General features: G+C 32.5%; 1 protein-coding gene across 3 annotated transcripts in view; it reads right to left on the bottom strand.

Annotated features, from left to right (window-relative positions):
* The window catches only part of NOVA1 (NOVA alternative splicing regulator 1), a 141134-nt gene that overhangs the window by 70399 nt on the left and 45832 nt on the right, over window positions 1-24903 (bottom strand). Inside the window, exons 2-3 of one of the 3 annotated variants that reach the window (XM_068193012.1) lie at window positions 14315-14399; window positions 13562-13632 (exon numbers count right to left, since the gene is read on the bottom strand). The exons of the other annotated variants lie outside the window; for them this stretch is intronic. The gene's annotated coding sequence lies outside the window, so the exon portion shown is untranslated. The remainder of the gene's footprint in view (window positions 1-13561; window positions 13633-14314; window positions 14400-24903) is intronic. 3 annotated transcript variants of the gene reach the window in all.

Below are 24903 nucleotides of genomic sequence, written 5' to 3'. Positions count from 1 at the left end.
TTACTGAATGTCCCAACACAACTCCTATTAGCAGTGATATATAAATAGTAAAGCTTTAAGTTACACCTATATTATTTTTAGTATTGGAGGGCTTGTGCTTAGAAGACTACATGCTCTAATGGTTCTTCAGCTTCAGAATCTGATGAATGACTTGTCAAGTCATTGGGAAAATTGAAGCACAAAGATTTTACTGTGAGAAAGAAGCTTAATGTTACCAAGATTGTGATCTCTCCAGTGAAGATGAAGTCTGGAATTTAGTATGGAGATTACAGTTACCAGCACAGTATGACAGGTACTGGAAAATTCAGAAGCTGTCATAAGTGCTGTAGTGAGCAATTTGAGGTTCCTCTTAAAGGACAAACAGACTGAAGACATTCTGCATCATGGTAGCTGGTTTTCAAGGTGTTACAAATACAGAAAACACATCTGATGCCAGTGCATCCACTATTTATTCTGACAAAGGACTTGCTCCAGATCCTTTTCAACAAAACATCACTGGAAAAACTGAAAGCACTGTGTCTCATTCTTTTTATCTTTAGAGAAACAGCCATAACAAAAGAAGACATAGTGCTATCAATTCTCAAGCCTGGGTGTACATGAAAATAGATTCAGCTTCTTTGAATGGACATTTCTGAAAGGTATAAATTACAGAAGTTATTCCAATTAAGTAAAAATTTTATTTTTCTCAAAAATGCTTTAGCAAGTCTTCAAAATACATTGAAAATCAAAAATGTTACTTGAGGCATAACCTTGTAAAGGATCCTATGTAATAGTGAAGAAGAGAAATTATTTAAGTCTCTCTGGATGCCAGGTGAGACCCTAATGTCTGTAGGGACAATTTTAATAAACAATAACAATAGGATTCTCATGGGGGAAAAAAACCTAAAGAAGCAAAATTTAGACTTTAGGTCTGCAAATTAATGTTGCAACAACCTCTGAAAATGTGACAACAGAATTCTATGAAGCAAGTGCTGAAAGGAACTCTAGTAAACTGTCTCTATTTCTGATAGTCCAAAGGTACCAACCATGAAAAGAAAAACTCCAAAGACACACAGATGGTAGAAAAAAAAGGTCAGATTGGCTATGGAAAAGTTGTAAAGCAATAAACAAACATAGAATATTTTCACTGTAAAAAAAACATTATTGATGTGCAACTTAAATTTACAAACATGTTCCTTATGTTGGTGATGGGCTCTGGTAAACATTATTACTTGGATTACACTAAAACAAACAGACATCATGTATACTAGTCAGATCAGCAAGAATTTTCATACTAACTATCAACTTTCAGACCAAGTACCAACCTCTTGAAAGCTCACTGTACCACATCATCTACAACAAGTTTCAAGGCTGCTAACAACAAAACAGTAATAACCGGACCAAAATAGAAATGTTCATGAGATCTGGAAAAATAAATTTCCCAAACCTATCTCACGGACTTGTTCAGCATAATATCAGACATATTCCTCCACAACAGACAGGAACAGATACATAAGTAGAGAATTTTTTTTCTAGCATATGTACCACCATAAGTCTGATAACAGAATAAGCATATATTTAATTACATATATACATCTGAACTATTCCCTCTTTAGAACTGATAAACAGAGATAAAAAAAATCTCTAGTAGACAAAATTTGTAAATATGAAGTTCATAGTCTCAACTATGACAATTCTTGGTCATCAAGATCAGCTGGCAAGGACCAACATTCTCATGGTTGTTCTCATTTTAAAAAGCAAGATGACAAAGAATCACAGAAAGGGGTGGCTTGGAAAGGAATTTAAAGATCATCTAGTTCCAAACCCCCTGTCATAGGCAAGGACACCTTCCACGATGCCCCATCCAACCAGGCCTTGAAGACTTCCATGAAAAGAGCATCCATCACTTTTCTGGGCAACCTGTGCCAGTGCCTCACCACCCTCACAGAAAAGAATTTATTTTTAGTATCAAGCCTAAACCTGTTTTCTCGCAGTTTGAAAACTTAGTCCCTTGTCCTGTCACTACATGCTCTTGTACAAAGTCCCTCTGCAGCTTTCTTGTAGCCCCATTTAGGCACTGAAAGGGCACAATATGATCACCCTGAGCCTTCTCTTCTCCAAGCGAAACAACCCCAACTCCCTCAGAGTTTCCTCACAGGAGGAGTACTCCAGCCCTCTGATCATCTTTACCACCCTTCTCTGGACTTTCTTCAACAAATTTATGTCTTTCTTGTGCTGAGGACCCCAGCCAGGAAGGAGAGGATTTTTCAAATTGGCTACTGGAAAAAATCCTTGTACTGTCCTGACAGCTGAGCCATGCCATAAATTGTTCAGGGGTGGCTGGCAATGGAACAGAATGCTCTGTCACAGGAAAGACCACAAGTTCCAGTAGCAGAGTCACACAGTTCAGTGCCCAAGGACACACTTGGGCATACTCAAATTTGCAGACACAGCCCAAGATATAAACTTTATCTCCCAACCCCCCTTTCTTTATTATAACTTGAAAGGGGATTATCTCTGCAGTTCAATATGATGTTGAGATTCTCAGTGTCATCTTGCTGTTTACATCGCCCTCTTTGGAGGTCCACATATTCAGGTTGTGCCTTTATGCAAAGACATATACAGCCTCAGCTTATAGTTCAGTGGTCTTGACTATTTTAACTCTTTTCTTGGGAATGTTCATTAGGGATCATCACTATTATTCCAAAAGAAAAAAGGCAGCACCTTACATTTCAGAATCCCCAATATAATAAAAAAAATTGTTTTCTTTAGGTATTTAAATAGGCATTCAATTCCATAATAAATTATCCACAAGATCTCCATAATGAATTCCTTCCCTCCCACCATGCTGCCCATAACGGATTCCTTCCCTACCCTCACACTGTTATTGCATTTTAGTTCTTGGGATCATAGGTTTCCTTTCCCACTTTTGGAATGCCATCTGGTGGGAAAATTAAGACTTCTGAAAGTCATGCTATAAAAAAAAAAAAATAATCCTATTTAATAATGAATTTGAAGGCACAGAAAAGCTTTCATTTCTTTCCAAAATGACTTTTAAACTGTCACAACTACGTTTATTAATTTTCATTCCTTTCTTAGGATTGTAATATTTCTTCTCCCTATTGGTATTTGTTTCTGTTAAAGTCTAAAGGCTGAACACATCCTTTGGATATAATAAATTAAATAGGCACTTTTTGTTTACATGAAAAAATATTGATCATCTGGAAAAATATTAGCAGATGCACTAACTTTTTTTAAGAAAATAGTGGAGCAGAACAAAATTTTAAATTACAGTAAAAAATCAAATACTTTTGTTAAGCATCAAAATAATGGAAATCAAGACTAAAATTTCTTCCTAAATGAAAACTGTAGATACCTCATACCCTCACAGATAGCAATTTTAAGTTTCCTGAGTCATACAACCATGACTACTAAGGTATTTCTATATAAAACTCTGGATTTCCTCTAATACATTAACATGCTCCCCCCCTACCACTAAACACATTTTCTTACACCACTTGAAGTCATGAATTCTGATTAATTACTACTGCTTTTCAGAAGCAGGACCTTGGTTTAGAAGAGAAACCACCATGCTATGTGCTGTAAAAGCATAAAAAGAGATGGTCTGCTTCTATAGAACAGTACTAGTCAAAAATCAAATACTTGTAGATAAGAAAAAGTAAAAGCATTAAAGGTTTTTGCACACAGATACCACAGAGAATTGCACATACACAGGAAGAACAAGATCCAAACAAACATACAAACTGACACTTGGATGAAGGACTAGAAATATAAGTAATAGCAGCTACTTTGAGATGAAGTAGTAATGCTAGCATTAAAGTGCATTTTTAGACCTATTTCTTCAATGCATACACACTAAAAAAAAGGAAAAAGGGGGAAAAAAGAACATACAGCCACATCTGTTATGAGCATGACTCAGAGTTCACTCATCTTTTACATCCAAGACTACAAGGTCATCCTAATTCACCAGACCAGCCTGATATGGCAAGAAACAAGTACCAACTTTGCAAATACCTAAGAACTCATTTGAGCTGACAGGAAATAAAACAGACAAAAATTCAAGGCACATAGTCAAGCATTTGTCTGCATTGACTAGACAGATTATACAGGTTTTATTAAAACTGACAAGTTTTTGCATATCCCTGTACTCTCTTCTGTTTTAAGATTTTCCTTCCAACAATTTGTGATGCCTCTACTTTCACAGACATTAACAACCATGAATCTTAGGTAGACATCTGATTCTGCAATTTTTAAACTATTAAAAACAACAGATTTACATTCATGAATTTTAAAAAAGTATTTCAATATTCCCTATATTTGGCTTAATCAATGCTCTCTGTGCTTCAGTTGAACTATATTGACAAAGGGATATGTTTGGAGCAGAGTTATAAAAACAATTTTCCCTCCTTATTTGGCAGCTGTTAGACTGCTTTTAGAGTACTGAGTCCAGGTTTGTTCTTCAGTACAATAAAAATGTTGATAAACTAAATGAAGTTCATTGGGGTATCACCAAGGCAGTTAAGGTTATGAAGTACCTGCCCTTAAGAGGGGAAGTTGAGGCAACTTGGCCTCTTTCATCAAGACTGGAGAACAGGCAGCTTCAGAAGGACCTCAAATCAGGTCCTTAATAGCTATAAAGCTATAAAGAAGATTAACTTATGCTCTTTCCAGTGATTTATGGTGGGAAGACATGATTGAAACAAGAGGTCCCACTTAGACTTAAGGAAAAACCTTTTCCTCGGGCAGACTCTCTCGCACTAGAAAATGTTGCAGAAAAGCTGTAAGACAAAGCCAACAGCAATATTGTCTGCCTGCACAGCTGACCCTGCCTGAAGAAAGAATTTGGACTAGAAATCTTCTGATACCCCTCCCAAACTGAATTACTCTATAAATTGGGTTCAGAGTTTTCTTAACTTATTGTATTTTTGTTCTTGCATGGATTTAGTTTTTGTGCCATCATCCCGACTTTTTCTAAAGGAAATTCAGTGTACTGCAGCACTCTTTCTTGCCGTATTCTGATATTCTCCCTCCTCTACAGGGCAAAGGTTTTTCTCATAGCATCTATACAAATGTGATTGGTGAAAGTGAAACTGATTATTACTAGGAACTCAGGCTATCAATCTTCCTTTTTTTAGCTCTGCAAATATAACGTTGAAAGTCATCCAGGAATAATTTTTAATGTTTTGACATCTCCTGGTTTTTAGATTATTGCTGTGAAGAAGGACTTATGTATCTATACAAAGGCATTTAATTAGATGACAAAGATAAAACTCAGTGTAGACAAGTGCAGGGTGAATCCTTGAATCTAAGTTACTTTTAAGGCAACAGATTATAAATAAATTTTAACTTTTTTGATAAAAAACCTGGTTGCCAGTGTCAATGAAGAATTTTTTTAAATGTGGAAATACAGTATAAAGAAACATTGGCATAGCAGTTGTTAGACATAGTAGAATATTCTAAACTATATGCTATTGCCCAAATGCAAAATTTTATTTTGGCAAATTTGTCATACATACACAATACTACAAAAAGTAAAACACCTTAACACTTAGAAGAGTCCAGAAACAAGTTTCAACAAGCTACAGCTACAATAACATTAAAAATAAAGGTATAAAATCATTAAGACTATAAGTCAAACAAGTTTTCTAATTAGCATTATAATTAGTAAATAAATTCATATGGCTTAAAAAAAAAGAAAAAAAATCAGTAAAATTTATAAGCAAACAGTAAAATAACAATAATTATCTTGCTGGAAAAAGGTATTTTAAAAGGTCATTGTATTAGCTAAAATAGATACTATAAAAAGAGTACCCTTAGGCACAAAAGAAATCTTTAATTTTACAGGTTTTATGATGTGATACAGAAGTATTTCTGTACTTTCTTTCAGTATTTAGATAAAAAAATTAAAATTTTTTAAGGGAATTTTACTTTGAAATTATATTTTCTATATTGCTTCAAGCAGTTTTTGTAGAATTATTACCAGGACAGGTGAGATCAGAAAAAGAAATCCAATACTTACTAAAATGATTCTAGGAAAGACTGCAAGATTACTAGGTAAAAACTTTGAGGGAATTTTGTCAGATTTGAATGAAATCTGCACTGTAGTGGTAACAAGATAAGAATCATGCAAGATATACTAAAACATGAACCATTTTTGATTACAGACTTTCACAGTACATAGAAGTAACACAGATTAGAAGATAAAGCTGCTCCACAATGTAGATATATGAAGCATATGTCCTACAGTTCTGAATATATATGTTCTAAATTATTTTCTACATGTTCTAAATTATTTCCTAAAATTTGAAGATTCAATGATGCAATGGTAATTACCATCTCCTTTCTAAATGGTCTTCAAAAATGTCCTTTCCAAAAGAGTAAGAAGAAAAGCCCTTGCATGAAAGAATTAAAGAGGGAAAAGCTAAACTATCCATTCTCACAACAGAGAGAGATCATGTATTGTGTTATATGCATATGCAGTCAAAAATCTGGAAAATGGGAGCAGACATCAGTGCTGAAGATTCAGTCAATTTGATGATGGCCGTTAAGCAATGAGGACATATGTCATGGTGAAGAACCACAGAAGGGTCTCATAATGAAGTGATTGTGTAAAAGAAAAGCAAATGTCATTCTATGTACACAAATGTGATGTACAAATGAGAGAAAGCAATTCTAATTTCACACAGAAAAATAATGGACTCAGAACTGCCCATTATTTCACCCATTCAAGTGCAAAATTCTGGACTATGATATAAGAAAAAGTTGACTCAGTTTCAACAGCCAAAGAGAAAATCAAATGTTAAGAATTTCTAAGAAAGGAATTTAAACGAGAAAAGGGTGTGAGATAACATATGACAACACAAATATGTGTTTGTATGTGGTGACTGTATTCAACTGTGGTCCCTCTCTTTGCCTTCAGAAGTATTACAATTGGAAAAGATTCAGAAGACACAGTTAAAGCTATAGGCTGGTTTCTAATACAAGGAATAATGTAAGCTTACACTTCTCAAAATCTGGAAATTACTTGTGGTAAATGTCAAATATCTGCAAAATCATGAAGGCAGAGGAAACAAAGTGATTCATCCTCTCTTTAATACAGGAAGTTTCATGGAGAAAGGTTGTAAAATGCACTGAAGGGAATGGTGGTTCTTTTGCAAGTGCTTAATACTAAGTAGAGTTTCTGTCACCTTTGTATACTTTTCACTCTATCATGAATGGACTTGTAATGGGCATATTACTGAAGGGGAAAATCTTCAAAAACTCATACTGATGCTGAGGACTTTAATCAGAGATTTCAGCAGAATGCAATCTGCTTATGTATTCACCTTTACTTCCACATATGCAATAAATACAGATATTCAAGTTCAACACTTGGTTATGGTCCTTCCTGAATACTAAGGTTTCATCCTTAGGGAAAGTGAAAATCATTATCCTGCCTGAATAAGCCATTATTGAAATACAATTTTTATTTTACACATTGTCAGACCTCGTGTTAAAAACATAACTCAACACATGAAGCGTAATTTAAGGGATAATTATTCCAAACATCAGATTTCATTAATCAGAACAAGGTCATTGCAAAATTGATCAGGACAGACATTATGTCTTCTAAGTCATTACACAAGAAGATAGAATTGAGGAATCAAGATACATCTCTGTAACAGATGACAGAGAATGTAAAGTATGAATGCAGAGAGCCTGAGTGCTATTTCACTTATACAGGTCAGACAGATTCTCTCATTTGGCTAGCAAGAACTTATAAAGCTACCCTGAGTATGTAGGAAGTTCCACCTATGAGAGTGTATTTTAAAATATAAATAAGTTTAATATAACAACAAAATAGGATACAGTTTTCAGTGAAACAATGAGAATTTTAAAAAGTATATGTTATGTTAGCAGACAGACAAATTACACTTGCACAAATATGACTACACAAAACATAATATGCTGTAACTGCTTGAAGTTAACTAAAACCAAATGTGTAAAAAGGTTTTTAAATGTATTAAATATCCAGCTTAATGACTACAAAGTTAAACATGTCAGTGTAAAAGCAAGGGTCTTGAAAAGCATTACAGTAAATATATGCTCATATAAAATCCATAAATGACAGTAATTTATACATAAGAATTTGTTTTTCAATATTTATATCAAGTACACTGCCTTTGAAAGACAATCTAAATGTTATAACAAAAAAAGTCTGCAAAAAGTTGTATAAATGCACTGCTTTTACCAAAGTACCATAAAAGAAAGAAAAGAAAATTAAATCAATTGAAGTGCATTCAAAAAGCAACATTTCCATTTTAAATGTGATAGAATTTCATAAAATTTTGCATGGAAATAACCACTCCTAGTGGAATTCCTCGTTAAAACAAATCTTTGAGCTAATATACAATACTTCATTAAAAGTTAGTAGATTCTTTATTTTCTATATCTAATAGTTTATGAACCCTTTGTTATCACATTCTGTCATCTATACAAAATATATCCATCCAGGGTCACATAATGATAAAAACATTGGTCTGGTTTATATTACCAATTGTTTACCTTTGCCATCAGGCAGTTTATTTTAGATTTATTTGCTGAAAACAATAATCCTTATGCTGCCAACTACTTCAAAAGCATTTTCCTGTAGTTAACTTTCTTATCTACAGATTAATTTTTGCCTTCTCACACACTCCCCTCTATGTTTCTTGGTTCATTTTTATGGTCCTGATGCATCAATTAATTTAGTTACAATAAAGAACCTATAAACTCCATAATCTAAACATGTTCACTTCTGTTAAAAGTCTGACAAAACAAGCACTTGGATGTGATTTTAATAGAATAAATACAATTCTATATAACTGTTTTAATGTTTTGTTATGCAGCATTGGATGGTATGATCAAGTAAATAAAAAAAGATTATTAACTATTCTGCTACATCAGTAATGGTTACTGTAAAAATCTCAGTTCACTAATATTTGGGTGAAACACATTATAAATCTGTTTACATTACCAATTTTGTAGCGATCAGAAATAGAAATGAAGCCAACTTCAAAAATGGCAATAATTTAAAATATCATAATTAAAAGGTCTTATTTAATTAAATAATAATAAACTTCAAGGATGATTTATCAATACAAAATCTTTATAATTTTATATATTACAGCATTTCACAAACTATGGAACTGCTCTTGATCAACTGACATCTTGTTTTCCATTTTAAGTTTTAATGCCTGCTTGAACTATAGTCACAGTGAGACTTCCCAGTGAGTAAAATCTTAATGTCCACATAGCAAGTATGATTTCTGTGTTCTGGATCTTTAGCAAGTGATTTAATAAAAAGAATTTTTGCTGTCTCTTATTTCTGTCGGTCCTGAAGTAACAGCAAGCTGAGAAACCATTCTAGCCTGGTCATCCTGAAGAGAACTGCTCAACAAATATCAACAAATTAAGCCTTATTGAAAGCCTTAGCAAATAAATATTGTTCAGAGTATAATTAGTTTAAAAATGTGTACCTTTTATAATTAATTATTAACTTGTGTATGAGAATAAATTTGGCAAGGATTTTTTTTTTTAATGATTAACTCTGTAAAGTCATACTTGGCTTTCAGGAATGACAGATAGCAAGCCAACTTCCAAAACCACAGCTTCTATTGAAACGTGATGAAGTAATTTCACAATGCCACCTGTCAGGATGGTGCTCCCATAATACTTCAAATATTTTGAAGTGGGATGAACAAAGGCATTAAAAAGGAAGAAGAGCTCTTTCAGTTAAACTACAATGATTGTCAGTTAAACACATATGATTAACATCCCACACTGCATCATACCAGACAGACTGTTAGAAAAGTTCTTAAGATACTATCTAAAAGTAGTATTCTAAAGACAGAATGTTTCTACTAAGACATTTCCATGTGTACCTTCCTCTAATTTCAAGAAAAGTGCTCACTGGTATCAACTAGCAACAAGTTCGCAGAGCAGACACATTTTATTTAACTCATATTAAAAACATCTGTCCCCTAATGACCAGGTCTCTTTCTTCTAATTAAAAAAAAAAAAAAAAAAAAAAAAAAAAAAAAGAAAAAAAGGGAATTTGAAAATGTACTTCTTTGTAAGTAAAGAGGTTAATTTTCAATTTCAGAATGCATAAAATTCTGAATTATAGGGTTTATTTTTACATAATTTTTAAACAGACTTAAGCTAAAGTTACTTGATCTCACATTTAGAATAGATGGCCCTAGTCTTTCATTGCCATCTACTATAATGTGATACACACAGGACAGTTTATTTTTAAATGCAACCTACAATTTAATCCAATAGATATACATATTCATTAAGTCTGATCAATCTAATCAAAGATGTCCTTGAAAGTATTCTCAAGGAACACATTAAATCAGCATAAAATAACTATTATAAGCCACACAGCAGAAGGAAAAAGAGGTTACTATATATTGAAACACTTCAGCAATATGAAAACTTAAAGTTTCTACATTTCTACATATGATGACCTTGCAAACTAAAAAGTAATGTATAAAAATACAAAACAGAAACTATATGTACATACCTGATATTCAGATATAGATTTGTTTCTGCACTAAGCCTGACATAATTTACTAACAAAGGTAGAAAATGCCTTCATTATTATGGCTAATACATTAAACAAATTAAAACCAAAACATTTGAATGTGAGAATTTTTCATCTATTATAGAGAAGAAGATTAAGTATCTGATGTTATGTGCTGAACAGGTATTTTCATAATTTAATGACATGGCAGTTATTAATGCACAAAATTCCAAGTCCACATAGCATAGCTTTCAGAAGAGTAACATATTTCTTGTACGTCATCAGCAGCACCTTAGAAAAGTAATAAAATACATCATGTGCTTCCTGTGCACTTAAACATTCTATTATACAAGCACAGTATAACAATATTTAATTTACATACATCAAGTAATCCTTATTAAATCTTTTACACAGTTGGAGTAACAGGCAAATTTCTGCAAATGTAAAAAAAAGTATTTATCAATAATATCATCCTTCAGTTTTACTGGTGAATTTAAGAACTTTATTCTAGCTTAATGCTGATTTTATAAGTAACTGCTGATATTCATATCAAGATTCTTTCCTCTTCCCTCTTACTTTCCTCACCACTGAACATCCTGGCAGCAGATACTAATGGAAACATGTTGACCTATGCTCTAGAAGAAAAAGAGATGGAAGAAAGTGTTTAAAGCAGTAAGAGAAAAGTATTAGTGTTTAAATCAAAAGTGAACACATATACATAATGACAGAAACTATTCAGATATTTCAATCCCCTTTTGTTCTTATGTTTTTGTAATTACTCCTTAAAAATCAGGAAAGGGAAAATGGTATTAACTCATAATCCATAAGGTACAGCATACGTTCGGCTATAATCTTTGGCATTTATAACTTGACAATCAAGACAGATTCTTTGAAAAGTACTGGAAAGGAATACAAAAGCTCAAATGCTTCTAAGAAGGCTTCCTTCATGCAAGGGATCACACATAATGTGGGGAAAATATAATTATTAACGAAAGGTGTGAATTAAACATGGTAAAATTCCTTCTAGGAAAAGGAATTCAAGTTTAGAAAACTGATGATCAGGGACAACATTTTGCTTTTGACAAGATATAGAGTTAGAAAGCAATTAAATTCAAGTGGTGTGATCAGAGAAAGTTTTTAGACAAATGACTATGAAAGTGGCTTTTTGAAGAAATGAAAGTTAAGGACCTAGATAAGACTTTGGTAACCTGTAAAGAAGAACAAGCATTTGAAGATTTTTATAAACAAAGAGCAAAGTTTAGATGCATGCAATCTGAAATGTCATAGATTGGCTATGCAATTTGACAGACAAATTATAGTCTTGAAAATAAAGGGTATGTTCACAGTAACCAAAAATGAGTAAGAAGGAAGGGTCTGTGAAGAGAACTGGGATCAGTTTTCAAATTACTTATTCAAATTCTAAGCAGAATATCTATAGGATAACCACAGTCGAGACAAGATGTTCTAGGAATCACAGACAGGAACACTAGATATGTGCATCATTGCGAGAAACAAAAAATACACTCCTGACCAAATCTGTGTGTAAGATCATGTATATCAATGAAGAATATTAGGAAGCAAATCTCTGGCACACAGATTAAAGTGAGATGATGGCAGGCAACCTACCAAATAATGAGATATATGAAGACAAAGTCACAAATGGACGACAGTTTCTTGTAGTTGATTATGACTACAGAGCCATACTCAGTAATTGAAATGAGTGTGAAAAAATTGTGTACATATGTAGTTTAGGAAGAACAGATAAAGGGAGTAAAATAGTAGAGTCATACAATTTTAACAAGAGGAAATCACTAACTAATAGAACAAAATCTGGAATGAATGAGTTTCAAAGAAAAGGAAGACACAACTAACGCAATATTGGTGTACACCATATACCCAACTGGGTATATCGGATTACTTTGTACAAAATGCATTAAAAATGCAGGAAAAAATACAGGCTTATGCTTGCCAAACACAAAATACTCTATTTCTGGGGATTACAGATAGGAGAAAAAAATGCACTGATATCTTCCATCTGACATTGCATTTATGATTTGGCAGAGAGTTCAACAGAAGTTTATAAAGCTGGCCACAGTTCTTCTTGCTTCTCCTAATTAATGAATCATCTACAAATGCTAACTACCTAAAAAAAACCCCCAAAACCAGGAGTACAAAACAGTTCACCAATTAAAAGATAATACTTTTGTTACATATATTTTTTTCAAAATATATGATGAAAATCTAATCTTAATAATTTTTTCACACTTTGGATAGTTTTACAGAATGAGATTGATATTATGCCTGAAAATATGCATTTTATTAGTGTCAGTCCTGACCTTTGTCAATACCTATAAAATTTAACAAAATTTTTTGGGCTCTTTGACATTATAGAGTAGAGATAAAATGGAAGTATTTCCTTCAAGCTACAGTGCTTGAAAAGCAGTCATAAATTAGAGAAAGGTAGCAAGCTCAAGCAAAAGAAAATCAAAATTTTAAAGTATCGTTACAGAATTGAAGTAAATATTCAATTGCCTTTTTTCTTTCCTTCTCTTGTTCCTGTTTTTTTTTTTTTTTTTTTGTTTCCTTGTTTTGGGTTTTTTGGTTTTGATTCTTTTTTTTGCAAGGGCACTAATTTTTCCCCTTTCTAATGTGCTGCCTATATTATTTTCAGAAATATTCATTAGAGTGGAAGCAGCTGAGACTTATTTTTAATTGTTGAATCCCATGTTAGCCAGTGAAATGTAGCATCATAAAATAGCAGGCCTTACTAAAAAGGAAAAATAATTTTATTAACAAACCCATAAGCCTTCATATAATGCAATATGGTAAAATACATCATACTAAACTATCACTCTATCAGATGTGCACTAACACTCATGAAAGCCTATTTAATCTGCTAAATGTATTTTAATGTGGTTACTGATATGAACAAAAGTGGCATAAAAAATGAAGAAATTAGACTGTAAACTGTGAAAAACAGAATAGGATGATGGAATATTAGAAGTAATTTCTCACAAGAATCCTGTGCTGAATTAGAGCAACTTTCCAGCGATATGGCATTTCCTTCCTGTGCCACTCCATACTCCCTGAAAATATATAAAACGGAATGGGTTTTACAGTACATGGAGTCACGTTCATGTCAGTTACTCTCTAGGCTTTATGAGTCCTTAAGGACATACCAAAAAAAAAAAAAAAAAAAAAAACCAAAAAAAACTTATTCCACAAATGAATTTAGTTTTTGTACTGCAGACAAACCTGGTGCTGGAAAGATACAATCAACGAATGCACTGGAACAACTGTCTGCAGCTCACCCTACACCGAAACACTTTTCAAAAACACACTTTTAAGAATCACACTAAAACCAGATTTATGTTTTAATTTTTTTTTTTTTTTAGATTCAATGAGACTCAAAATGCTTCAAAGCTTGATTTTAGAGCAACCAGACATACAAGTCCATGTAACAAAATTTTGGCCTGGTTTAAAACAGTTGGATGCCATTGACTTCAGAAACCTATTTTTCTAGTGAAATGCTATGAAAACACTAGAACTGCATTCCATAGACAGTGTTTCAGGAAGCAACCTGCAAACAACTCTAAAGTAAGGAATAGGTTCTCCTTACTCTTACCTAAAGAGCAAAAAACTGCAAATGTATCCACAGAACACCTAAGAATAGTTGGCAGAAATTTGAAAAATATATCTAAGGTCCAAATTCACATTTTAGTATTTTTGTGTACCAATTTGGACTACAGAGACTTTAAGTATCAGTACCTTTACAGGATGGGAATTACAGCTGCCTGACGCACTCTCCTTCCCAGCAGTATCAGCCAAAGCTCACATTTCCAGTCTGTGATATCTGGTAAAAAATTGAATGGAATGCCATGTCACTGCTCTGCAGATTTCTGAAACTGAAGTATCTGCTTTTTTTTGCCTATGTAATGACTATAAGAGGTCATATGCTGACTTTTCTTTAATAAGCATATCTGATCTGAACTAGTTCCCTCATTTCTAAAAGAGCTAATGTTTTTAGGACTGTATGGAGTAATATGCTTTGCAGCTCATTTTGAAAACTAATGAATACCAGACAAACTCTAATGCTGTGTTCAGTTGTTAGAAAAAAAATGCCACCTTTGTTTTTAGTACTCTTGCTAGAGATAAATGAACACTTCTTTAATGTCCAATGCATTCTTGATTTAGGTAAATGCCACTAAAGGCATTTGGTATTTTTCACCTTAATAACTGTTTATCCACTAAAAATAAAGTGATATAGAAGATTTTTACCACAGGAAATTAGGAGAAATTAAAACAGAGCTGCTATGGGAGGACTTCAAGTTAAAATTCAATTTCACAATGGAAGATGATCCTTGAATAGCAGAAGCCCTACAATATATCCTTGACAATTCTAGGAAATAGAAATTTGAACAACTTTTAGATTTGTACCTGTGATCTTGATTCTTATGTAACAACTAAACACTACATATATCCTAAAGAATATTTATACCATAAAGCTCACAGAGCTTTAACGATATGCTTTGGAACCTTTGATTTGGTTCAAGTGCTTTTGATTTTAGTTTAGTTTTATAATATATAGACACCAAAAAATAAAGTGGCTGTTCAAAATAATTGTAATACAATTTTGCAGAAAAGCAAAACACAGAAATTTTATTGTTTCAACATTAAGATTTTTGGTTAATGAAGAAAAACACTGTATACTTATTGATTGCTACATGAACATTCGAATCTTGAAGATGATAAAATTAAGAGCTATAGTGTTACAATAAGAGTTTTCTTCTTAGTACTAGTTACATTCCAATTAGACTTACAAATGAAAGCACAGACTGCATTTTAGAGTCTAAACAAATCCAAATAGTCTTCATGAAAACAATCCGAGGATTAAAAAGCAGCAAATAATATTTTTCAAAAGTGGATAACAAAAATTTTACACATATATTTGTGCATATATTTTGATTCTGTAAATATTCTTTTCAAATACACAATCAGTAACTTCACTAGATGCTTCTTTGAATTTCAAAACTTTGCATAAGATGGGAATTGCCAAGCCATTAAGTAAAAAAAAAAAAGACAAACTAAGCTAGTCATGAGACAAGGAAAATATTCAGAAAAATCATAATTTTTATATCAAGAGAACAGATAAAATTCTGTGATTGTACTTATGTTTTAGCAAAGCATATAGGTAAAATGAAAGCATATAGATTGCTGTATTTAAAGGAATGGATCAAATTCTAAGGCTGGAAATTTCTTCCAGGAGCAGCGTTTGGACAAGAAAGGTGTTGACAAGAAAAAGATCTTCTCAAAAGTAGACAATAACATGCACATTTTCATTTTAGGTATGATGATGCATACATGGTAATTTCGGTTAGGTATGAGTGGATATATAATATATGTATTTAAGGTATATATTAACAGCTCAGGATTATGACCAGTGCCTTCTCTATATTCAGCTAAAAAAAATTGTTAAGATCACAAGATCCATAATTTTCCTCACTCTTTACATTAGTTCTTCTGTAAGCACACTGAAAACATGTAGTAGTCTAGATTAATGCTAAAAGGCTCAAATCTAGACTTCTTCTCTAGAAAATTCAGAATATATTCTAAAATGCAGATGAAATTGATGAAGATGGATGTCTATGGCACACTATCCAGTTCAAGTATTTCACTAAATGTATGAAATTGATGTACTATGTCAGAAATGGTTGCTCATTATAGAAATAATACAAATACTTTTAAGAAAACATAAATATATTTTAACTGGTTTCAGATCCAATTTAATAGAGTAGTTTGGATTAATTTATTGACAAGAGAGTCAGGAGAGATAGCTGTAAGTATCTGGGGTTGCACCATTTTTCTCACATATTTTCTTCAACATTGATGTAGATATAAATTTAAGATGAAAGTATCAAGGAATGCATATCTTTCAGTGCATGCAAAATATGCATTTTAACATATAAGCACCACTGTACTACAGCTACTCCATTTGGCAAAGAGGAATTAAAACATTTGGGTACTCATTTATTTATTCCAAATACAATTAATGTGATCTAGCAGACAACAGGAAAAATATCTCTGTAGATAAATTACATCTGTTGCTCCAATGAACAAGCTAGAATGCCATAAAAATAATGCATTTATATATTCTATGGTAATAATACAATTATTTTCAACTTCTTCCCTGAAATTTCTCTCTTCTACACATAGCTAGAAAAAGAAATTCCTTCTACATGTTGTAAGGTTATATATCCATTCCATCATTTTACAAGAGACTGATGGTCTTATTTTTTATTAGAATTAATTTTATGCATTAAAATATTAAAAGCAATCTATTTATTTTCTCTTATAAAGGATACATAGTAAAAAAAAAATATAATCAAAATTACTATATAACCTAGTAATTTTGGTATATTTTCATATTTCCCACTGCTATGCAAAGGAGTGAATGTGCTTCTTTGATTATACACAGTGTATTTATAATATATATTCACAGCATGAAATAATACTTTATATCACAGCACACATCAAATATAAAAATATTTAAAAGAGGTGATTTGATTCAATTTTTATATACTAAGCATAGTTTTGCAGAAATTACCATATCTCTATTTTTTTAACTGGCATCAGACACTTTGAAATAGATGACTGCTCACCTCTTTGGAAATATTTATCTAAAATTGAGAGAAAAATCTGAGGAGTAGAAGAGATATGCAGTCTATAGTTCTTTTATTATTTCACTACTTAAATTTTCATTTTAAGAAAGACTTCAGGGTTGTTTGTACTCTAGTATATGGTATTTCAGTGTAAGGGGGACCAACAGGTTTTTAAACATTAAAAAAAAAGATTTTGAACAAAAAAAAACAACAGCAAACTATCCTAAATGTTAGGCCACCTTCACAGGTGCACACTTAAAGAAGTCTTGCCTCTATGAGGGGTAAATATGTGTACTGAGGATTTAAACAATGTGGGCTGCTTTTTTTAATTCTAAAATTCACTCTAAGAATCTGGTTCACCTAGAAAAATTAACATCGGACAGGGGGCATGAACATGCACTCTTCATTCCTTAAGAATATACACTGAACATGAAGAACAGAAGGAAGAATCAGATCAAGAATTAGAAGGAAGCAGCATGATGCTATGTGTAACTGCTATTTTGTTAGAAGTGTGTTAAATGATCATTCTCAAAATCATAATCCTAGATTAAGTAGCCTATCAAAACACAACTGACAATCTATACTTTGGTAGTCCTGAAGTCATATTAATTTGACTTCCTTAACACCAACATTGCATTAATGACTTCACATCCAAAGCACTGTTTCAAAGCATTGATCCAAAGAGTGAGATTGATCAACTGAAATTAACTAAATAACAGAATGCGAATATTCACAGTCATGCAGTTCAAGTGCATTCACCTAATTTTTTTAAAGGAAGTACAGTTCAAGAAGAAACAAATGTATTTCAAGCATTTTCTAATCATGCTCATTTTGTTCCTACGTTTGGTTTGTACTTCAGCAATAAAGAAGAGTTGTGCACTATTTCCTGTTCCTCAACTAGTAAAACTGAAACAGAAGACAACAATTTATAGAAGACAAGGTCCACATACATTACAAATTATTTAGTCTGACAGCTCTTACACATGTGAATAGAAAAAAAAGAGAAAAATTATTGTAAAGTTATTTGCAGTACTTAAGTTCTCCACAACCAAAATGTAACTCAATAGAAAATGGTTCACTTTGTAAACAGCCAATGAAAATTCCAATGATGTAAGTGTAAAAACATTCAAAATCTTGCAGAGAAATTCCTACTTTAATATATACAAACACACACATATGTGTGCAATTTCATATGCTTTTGGAAAGGCAGTACAGTAAACCTTTTAAACTAAATTGTCTAAGACAACTTTCATTACAAAATTAAATCATCTGTATTGTACAAATAACTAAAACTAAATTAGACAATTTAGTTATTTTTAGTCCAAAAGCAGAAACTTGTACAGTAGGAGTCTTGAAACACCTGCTGTGTTTTGAAAGCAAAAAGATACATGAAAAACAACAAAACAACTAACCTATTCTTCCAGAACCCAAGATGCATTACCAGCATGCTTATTTCCAATCCACCTTTGAAAAAAAGCCTATGACTTGACAGTAAGTTATTTAAAAGGCAGTTTTATTTTACCACCCCTTATAAAAAGGGATCCTAATTATGATGTGGCACAATACAGAACTAGATTTATAGTAGTATTGCAGAAATGTGTTTTTAAAGATATATTCATAGCAATTTTCCTTTTATCCTTACACTGCATGGCAGTTTTCTGTATTGAGTTGGAAATACTAGAGATTATATATTTTTACTTTTTTATCATTAGACTGTATATTGAAAATCTGTGAGAAAGCAAACACTAACACCCTTATTCTCCTCCACAAAAATACATTCTAAACACCAGCAAATGAGACATTTTGTTGAAGCCTGAAACTATAACAAAAGTTGCTTTTTTGTTCTACTACAACATGCTAGTCATATAACAGTTGCTTTCCACAATAAGAAGGGATTATATTTCAGTTATAAAACTATTCCAATAACAAAATCAAGAACCAATGTGCATCTGTAATGTAGTTATCATATGCTTACACAAGAGACAACTTTGCAATATTTAATACCTCTATTCATTGTTAGACCACAAAGCTTTCATCTCTCGCTTTGGCACAGAACAAGACTGCACTCAGTAATATATTTCAGAGAAAGTATATGCAAGCATGCACAGTGCAGAACCAAGAGAATAAACCAAAGTCTCACTGAAGCAGGTGCAACTATAAAGTAAATAGAGAAGCTGCCTACTATAGAGTTGCTGTCTAGCACCAAATCCAGTATGAGATAAAAATTGTCAGGGTGGTAAGAGAAAGAAATTTAAACTCATAAGGAAATCCTTGTGTAAGTCAGGGCTCAATGACACTGTCGTCCTCTGTTGCACCAACAATACAGAAACTGTCTGTCAAAGTACACGTAAAATACTTCATCCCTATTAAATTCACAAGTAAGATTAAAAGATATCTATAAAAATTTAACAAATCAGAGCTAGAACTCCACCCTAAACTTAGCATATCATTACACAGGGTAACAGGGGTTAGGAAACGAATAATCTTTAAGAAGTAAAAACACATGGCTGTATAAAAACATTGCTGGATAATGTAAGGATTCAGAAACTATTTGTTGGTTTTGTTGTTCTGGGGATTTTCTGGTTATCATTTTCTTTGGTTTGATTTTGTTTCTAATGATAGTTAGTGGCTATCTATATACTATTAAATAGACAAGAAACTGTCTGCAATTCACGTTACACTAACCCTGGAAGCCATCCTCCTTGTTGGATGCTGTGGAGATCCTCTTATTTAGGTAATTTTTGATTGGAGGGTGCCGTTTAAATGAGATGATAAGCAGAAGACTATTTGACTTTTTTGTCTGAAGTTGCAAAGACATCCAACTCAGATACCTGAAAATTACGTAACTTCAAGTGTGGTAACTTACATTCAATTTAGCTTACTGGTAGAGAATTTCAATGAATTTTTAAAAATTTACTTGATCAAAAGCTGAATATATGGGCTTTTCATAAAGTTTATAAGCATTTAGATAAATTCAACTCTCTCAAGTTCAACAGTAGCATAAATGAAAAATTTCTACACAGGAAATGATGCCTGAAATATGATAGAAACATGGTGAGCTAAAATACATTTTTATTACACTTCAAAAATCTAATTTGTAAGAAAGCATAGTAAAACAGGAAAGCATGCCAAATAGATTTATTACTAATGCTTGTAAATGTCTTAAAAGGTATAAAGCCAAAAATTTAGTTCATCTAGAAGGATTTTATAAACATTATATTTTGATTTTTATGGCAGTATTTTTGTTTTGATATATTGGTAATAATTTTGATTTTTTGGCAAAGGTAATTAAAAACATTATTATAAAAAACACTGTTTTCTCATCAAATAGGAATATACCATATTGCTCAATGTATGTTACCCCACTCAAACTGACTGCTGGATTTTTTTTTCTCAACATCTTGCAATAAGCAAAATTCATATTAAAAAAAAATATTCCAAAACGTTTCAAACTGAACCCACCACACAAGAAAAAGTCAAAGATGGTAACTTACTGCAATCCACATGAAGATACTAGAACTAAAAGCTAGTCTCAAATAAACAGTATGCTGCTCTTTTATCAAAATTTAAACTGTGGTGGTTTCAGCTTCTAATGGCTTTATTTTACCTACCAAAGGTTACCTTTGATTTCGATTTTTTTTTTAATTTTATAACTATATTGCACATGCATCACAATAAAGCTGAAGGCTTTGAGAGTTCTTGATCCTCTCTTATTTTTATTAGTCACAAGCCAAATTCTGTTCACTAAGTTCAATATTCTATTACATTGTAAATTTGGATCATCAGTGTATCATTAGTAGATAAAACTGATCATGTTGGAGTTCAAGCTGAAGTAATTCATACTTCAAACACTGTGAAGATTTAATTATCACATATTATTAAATGTTATCTAAAATTCTTTCTTGCAACTGAAAACCACTTATATCTTAATTGGTTTATGTGGCATTTAAATAACTTTACAATTATAACAATTTGGTACCCATGTACAACATCCAACTGCTTGTTATTGACTTGGACAGTCATGGCAAAGCTCAAGTACCAAACCACCAATTGGTTATTTGAAACTGAATGCTCACACAACCCAGAAGATGTAATTTCTGTCTAGATTCAAGGGTACTGTCAATTTAGAAGGGGAAAATTTAGAATACTTTTAACCATTAACAATACTTGTCAAGAAAAACCTGGAGTTCTTTACATCTCTAGGCTACAAAGTGTGAGTAATTGCAAAGAATGAATCAGAGATGGGCTGCTAAGTGTATCAGCCAATGATTATACGTAAGATAATTATCTTTTTACAGAGTTTATTAAAGAAAACCAGAGTAAATCTTAAATACTGTATTCCAACCCTCTGAAGGACAACTTGTCAATATTATTTAATTCAGGAAATAAAAACAAAGCATTTTGAATGAGCCTTTTTATTTGTAAGCAGCAAGAATTGCTGATTTTGAATGAAAAAAAATTAATATCTCAGAAAAAAATATACCTGTAAAATCGATTTTGTTTTGCAACACTGAACCAATTTTTTAAGGAAAGAACAAAACTAAATTTTAATTGCACGGGATTTTGAAGACACAGATATTGTCTTAATTGACATACTCCCAACGTATACAAGTGCTTATAAAACTCCCCACAGAAGTGCTTCAAAACAACCTTTTTCAAGTGCTAGAGTGGCATCATCGAAAGTGGCCTTTTGTTTAACATAACTTTTGTTTTTACACAGCTTGAAATCATGCCAAACCTTCTCTTCCTGTGATACATAAAATAAGCAACATATAAACACTTTGAAACAGGAACACATACTGCAGATGAGCTTTTATCACACCTACTGATAGTTCAATAGGAAAAAATATTCATATGAAATCACACTGGAAATATTTCTTATTTAGAATATTCTAAAGACATGCAGAAGTTAATCGTACTGTGAAAGTCTGTCTAATAATTGTTACTATGCGGCTATCCAGTGCACCACACACCCAGCATTTCACACTGTGAAATATAAATACTGTTGTTCTTCCAAAACAAGAAAATAGATGAATTTCACTCTCTTGGGATAATTAAGCTTCACTGGAGAAAAGACAGCCTCTGTTCTATACAAGAAGTCACCAGTTTTAACAAATTAAACGTAAACTTTGTGCAAGTGACACATGCATGGACACCCTAGTTAAAGGACAAGAACATTTGCATGTGGGAAGACTTAAAAACAAATATAACATTCTCAAGGCTCCTGCTTGCATCTCTAAAGTCACACCACACACTAACATACAGCATTTCACACACTTAAACCCATCATACTTGTTAATGCAATTTACTAAATCTAGGTACCCATAGATTCTTTTCACTAGGAAATGCAGAAGGCTATCTTTTAACAAATGCAAGTAGCTACAGGCATGCATCCTGATGACACAGCTCTCGACCCTGACTTTACACCATATAGAGAGCCAAAGTGAAGGCCATTGGCCTGGTATCCAACCCTTTTGGATTTGGTTTTAAGCTGCATATCTCTCTAGTATTACCTTTCTCCACACAAGTGTCAAGCCAAACCTTGACCAAGTGTGGCAGACAAAGTCTCCTGAAAAAAATTCCCACACATAATTCACTCTTCCAAACTACACATGACGGACTGAAAACTAAAACCAGACTTAACTTGTATAGACATATTTGGATTAAAGAAGTGCAGGAAAGCTTAGTTTTGTTTGCTTGTTTGGGGTTTTATCCTTCCAGGAGTTAGGCAAAAGGCCCATAGTAACTCAACAGAGAAAAGGTGAATGCAGTTAAGATAGTAACAAACAAAAAGCAAACAGCAAAAGTCACAATATTTTGTTTTTTAAAAACCTAAGATAGTTCATTTTAAAACAAATAAACCTACATGACTTCTCTAGTTAGTCCTGAAGCAGAAGGGTATTTTATGATAGCCTCAAGTAATAATTTCAATCTTGTTTTTGTACAGGAATAAATGACTGCAGCAAGATCCAAGACAACAGCAACAACTAGTGGGTGAAAAAGTAAAAGTATTCTAGATAGTACAAGAGAATTTACAGGGAATGGATCAAGCATAAATTTCATGGTTTATCCCAGAGAGACACAGATAAAATTTTTAAATTAAGAGACAGAAATCCCATCTATTTATTTATTGGACTACCTCTTCCATGTTATATTACTGTGATTAAAACAAGCTTGTTCCAACTCACATCTTCATTTCTGTAAATACCAGAGCCAGACAATGAAGTAATTTAGCTCAAAATATGTGATGATTTAAACATCTAAATCAAGTATTTTCCCTGAAAGGCCAAAAGTGGAAAGGTAAAATAAAGCGATATACCTAGATAAAAATGTTAACATTCAATTTATCAAGTATTTTTCTAAAAATGAGAAATAATGCATTCATTATTAAGGCCTTTAGTATTAAAACACATTTTAACATGGCTTTACTGCACTAGCTAATCACAGAGCTTCCAAATGGAGACCATTAACATATTGCTATCAAATAAAAATTAATTCTCAGAAATTATCACTGGCCAAGGCAAAGTGAAGTGCACCTTCAACCAAACATTTAATAGACAAAAGCACAATGAGTCAGCCAAAGAAGGCAGGACCTGTTACAACCTCTGTCACCACTCCAGAATCTGCACAGAAAATACAGATTGCTTCAGAAGGACAGACAGACAAGGGGCAGTGTGTGGGGAGGGAATGGAAAAGAGGGCTATTCTACAAAATCATCAGTACTATATCTTCCTCTTCCTGCAGAGGTCTTCTATAGCAGTCCTAGTCTATAAAATAGTAGTTCTACTGTCAGAGCGACCTTGGCTATAGGAAGATTTCATCACTGCCTTTCTACTTTGATTTTCTACATTTTCCTTCAGCAATATAACAAAACAGTAGCATCTAATCAACAATAGAGTAATAATACAATACTAATATTGCTAGAACAACTTTTGTATTTAAATCTCTGCCTCTAAAGCAAACAAGTTATTTTCCTGTTTTAAGCTGTGTAATAGTTTCTGAAAGTCTCCAGTGGGATTCAATAGCAAGTTTCTTCAAATAGCTTTGCACCTATCGTCCATTCAATTTATAAATAAGCATACAGCCCCTTCCCCAGAGGATTAAAACTTTTAACCTAATTTTTAAAGTGATCTGATACTATGCAGACAGTAAGAGGGCTTTAGACCATTTAATTGCTGACTGGATTGGATACAGTTTATTCAGCAGAATACTGTTCAGACTCTAGCTTTGATACATGATTGAACTAAAAATTTACTTTAATATTATGAATTGTCCTGCATCATCTTGGTTTTGTAAATTAATTTTCAGAATGGAAACTCTGATGCAATAGTTATGTCTTCATTGCCAAGTAAAATTATCAATTATCTTGAAAGTATGAACGAATAACATCCTAGATTTTGTAGTTACTAAAGGCTTCTTTTAGAGGTGTATCTACAGAGTATTACAAGCCATCTATTGGGGATGAAAATTACACATGAACAAAAGCACTAACCTGTGCTTTTGTACGTACTAAATATGCATATTTTAACCAAAAACATACAGCAAATGTGTAAGTAAACTTCATCTGAAAAACATTCATGATCCTCCTATGTATGTGTATCATTTAAAAATGGGAAAAGAGGTAAAATGAAGATTTTACCTTTATATTGGAGTCTGTCATTGCCAAATGTGTCATTGAATGCTTATGTTTATAATGTT

Source organism: Anomalospiza imberbis, chromosome 6, assembly GCF_031753505.1.
Source record: "Anomalospiza imberbis isolate Cuckoo-Finch-1a 21T00152 chromosome 6, ASM3175350v1, whole genome shotgun sequence".
Taxonomy (NCBI): Eukaryota; Metazoa; Chordata; class Aves; order Passeriformes; family Viduidae; genus Anomalospiza; species Anomalospiza imberbis.
This window is presented reverse-complemented; position numbering and strand designations above follow the sequence as displayed.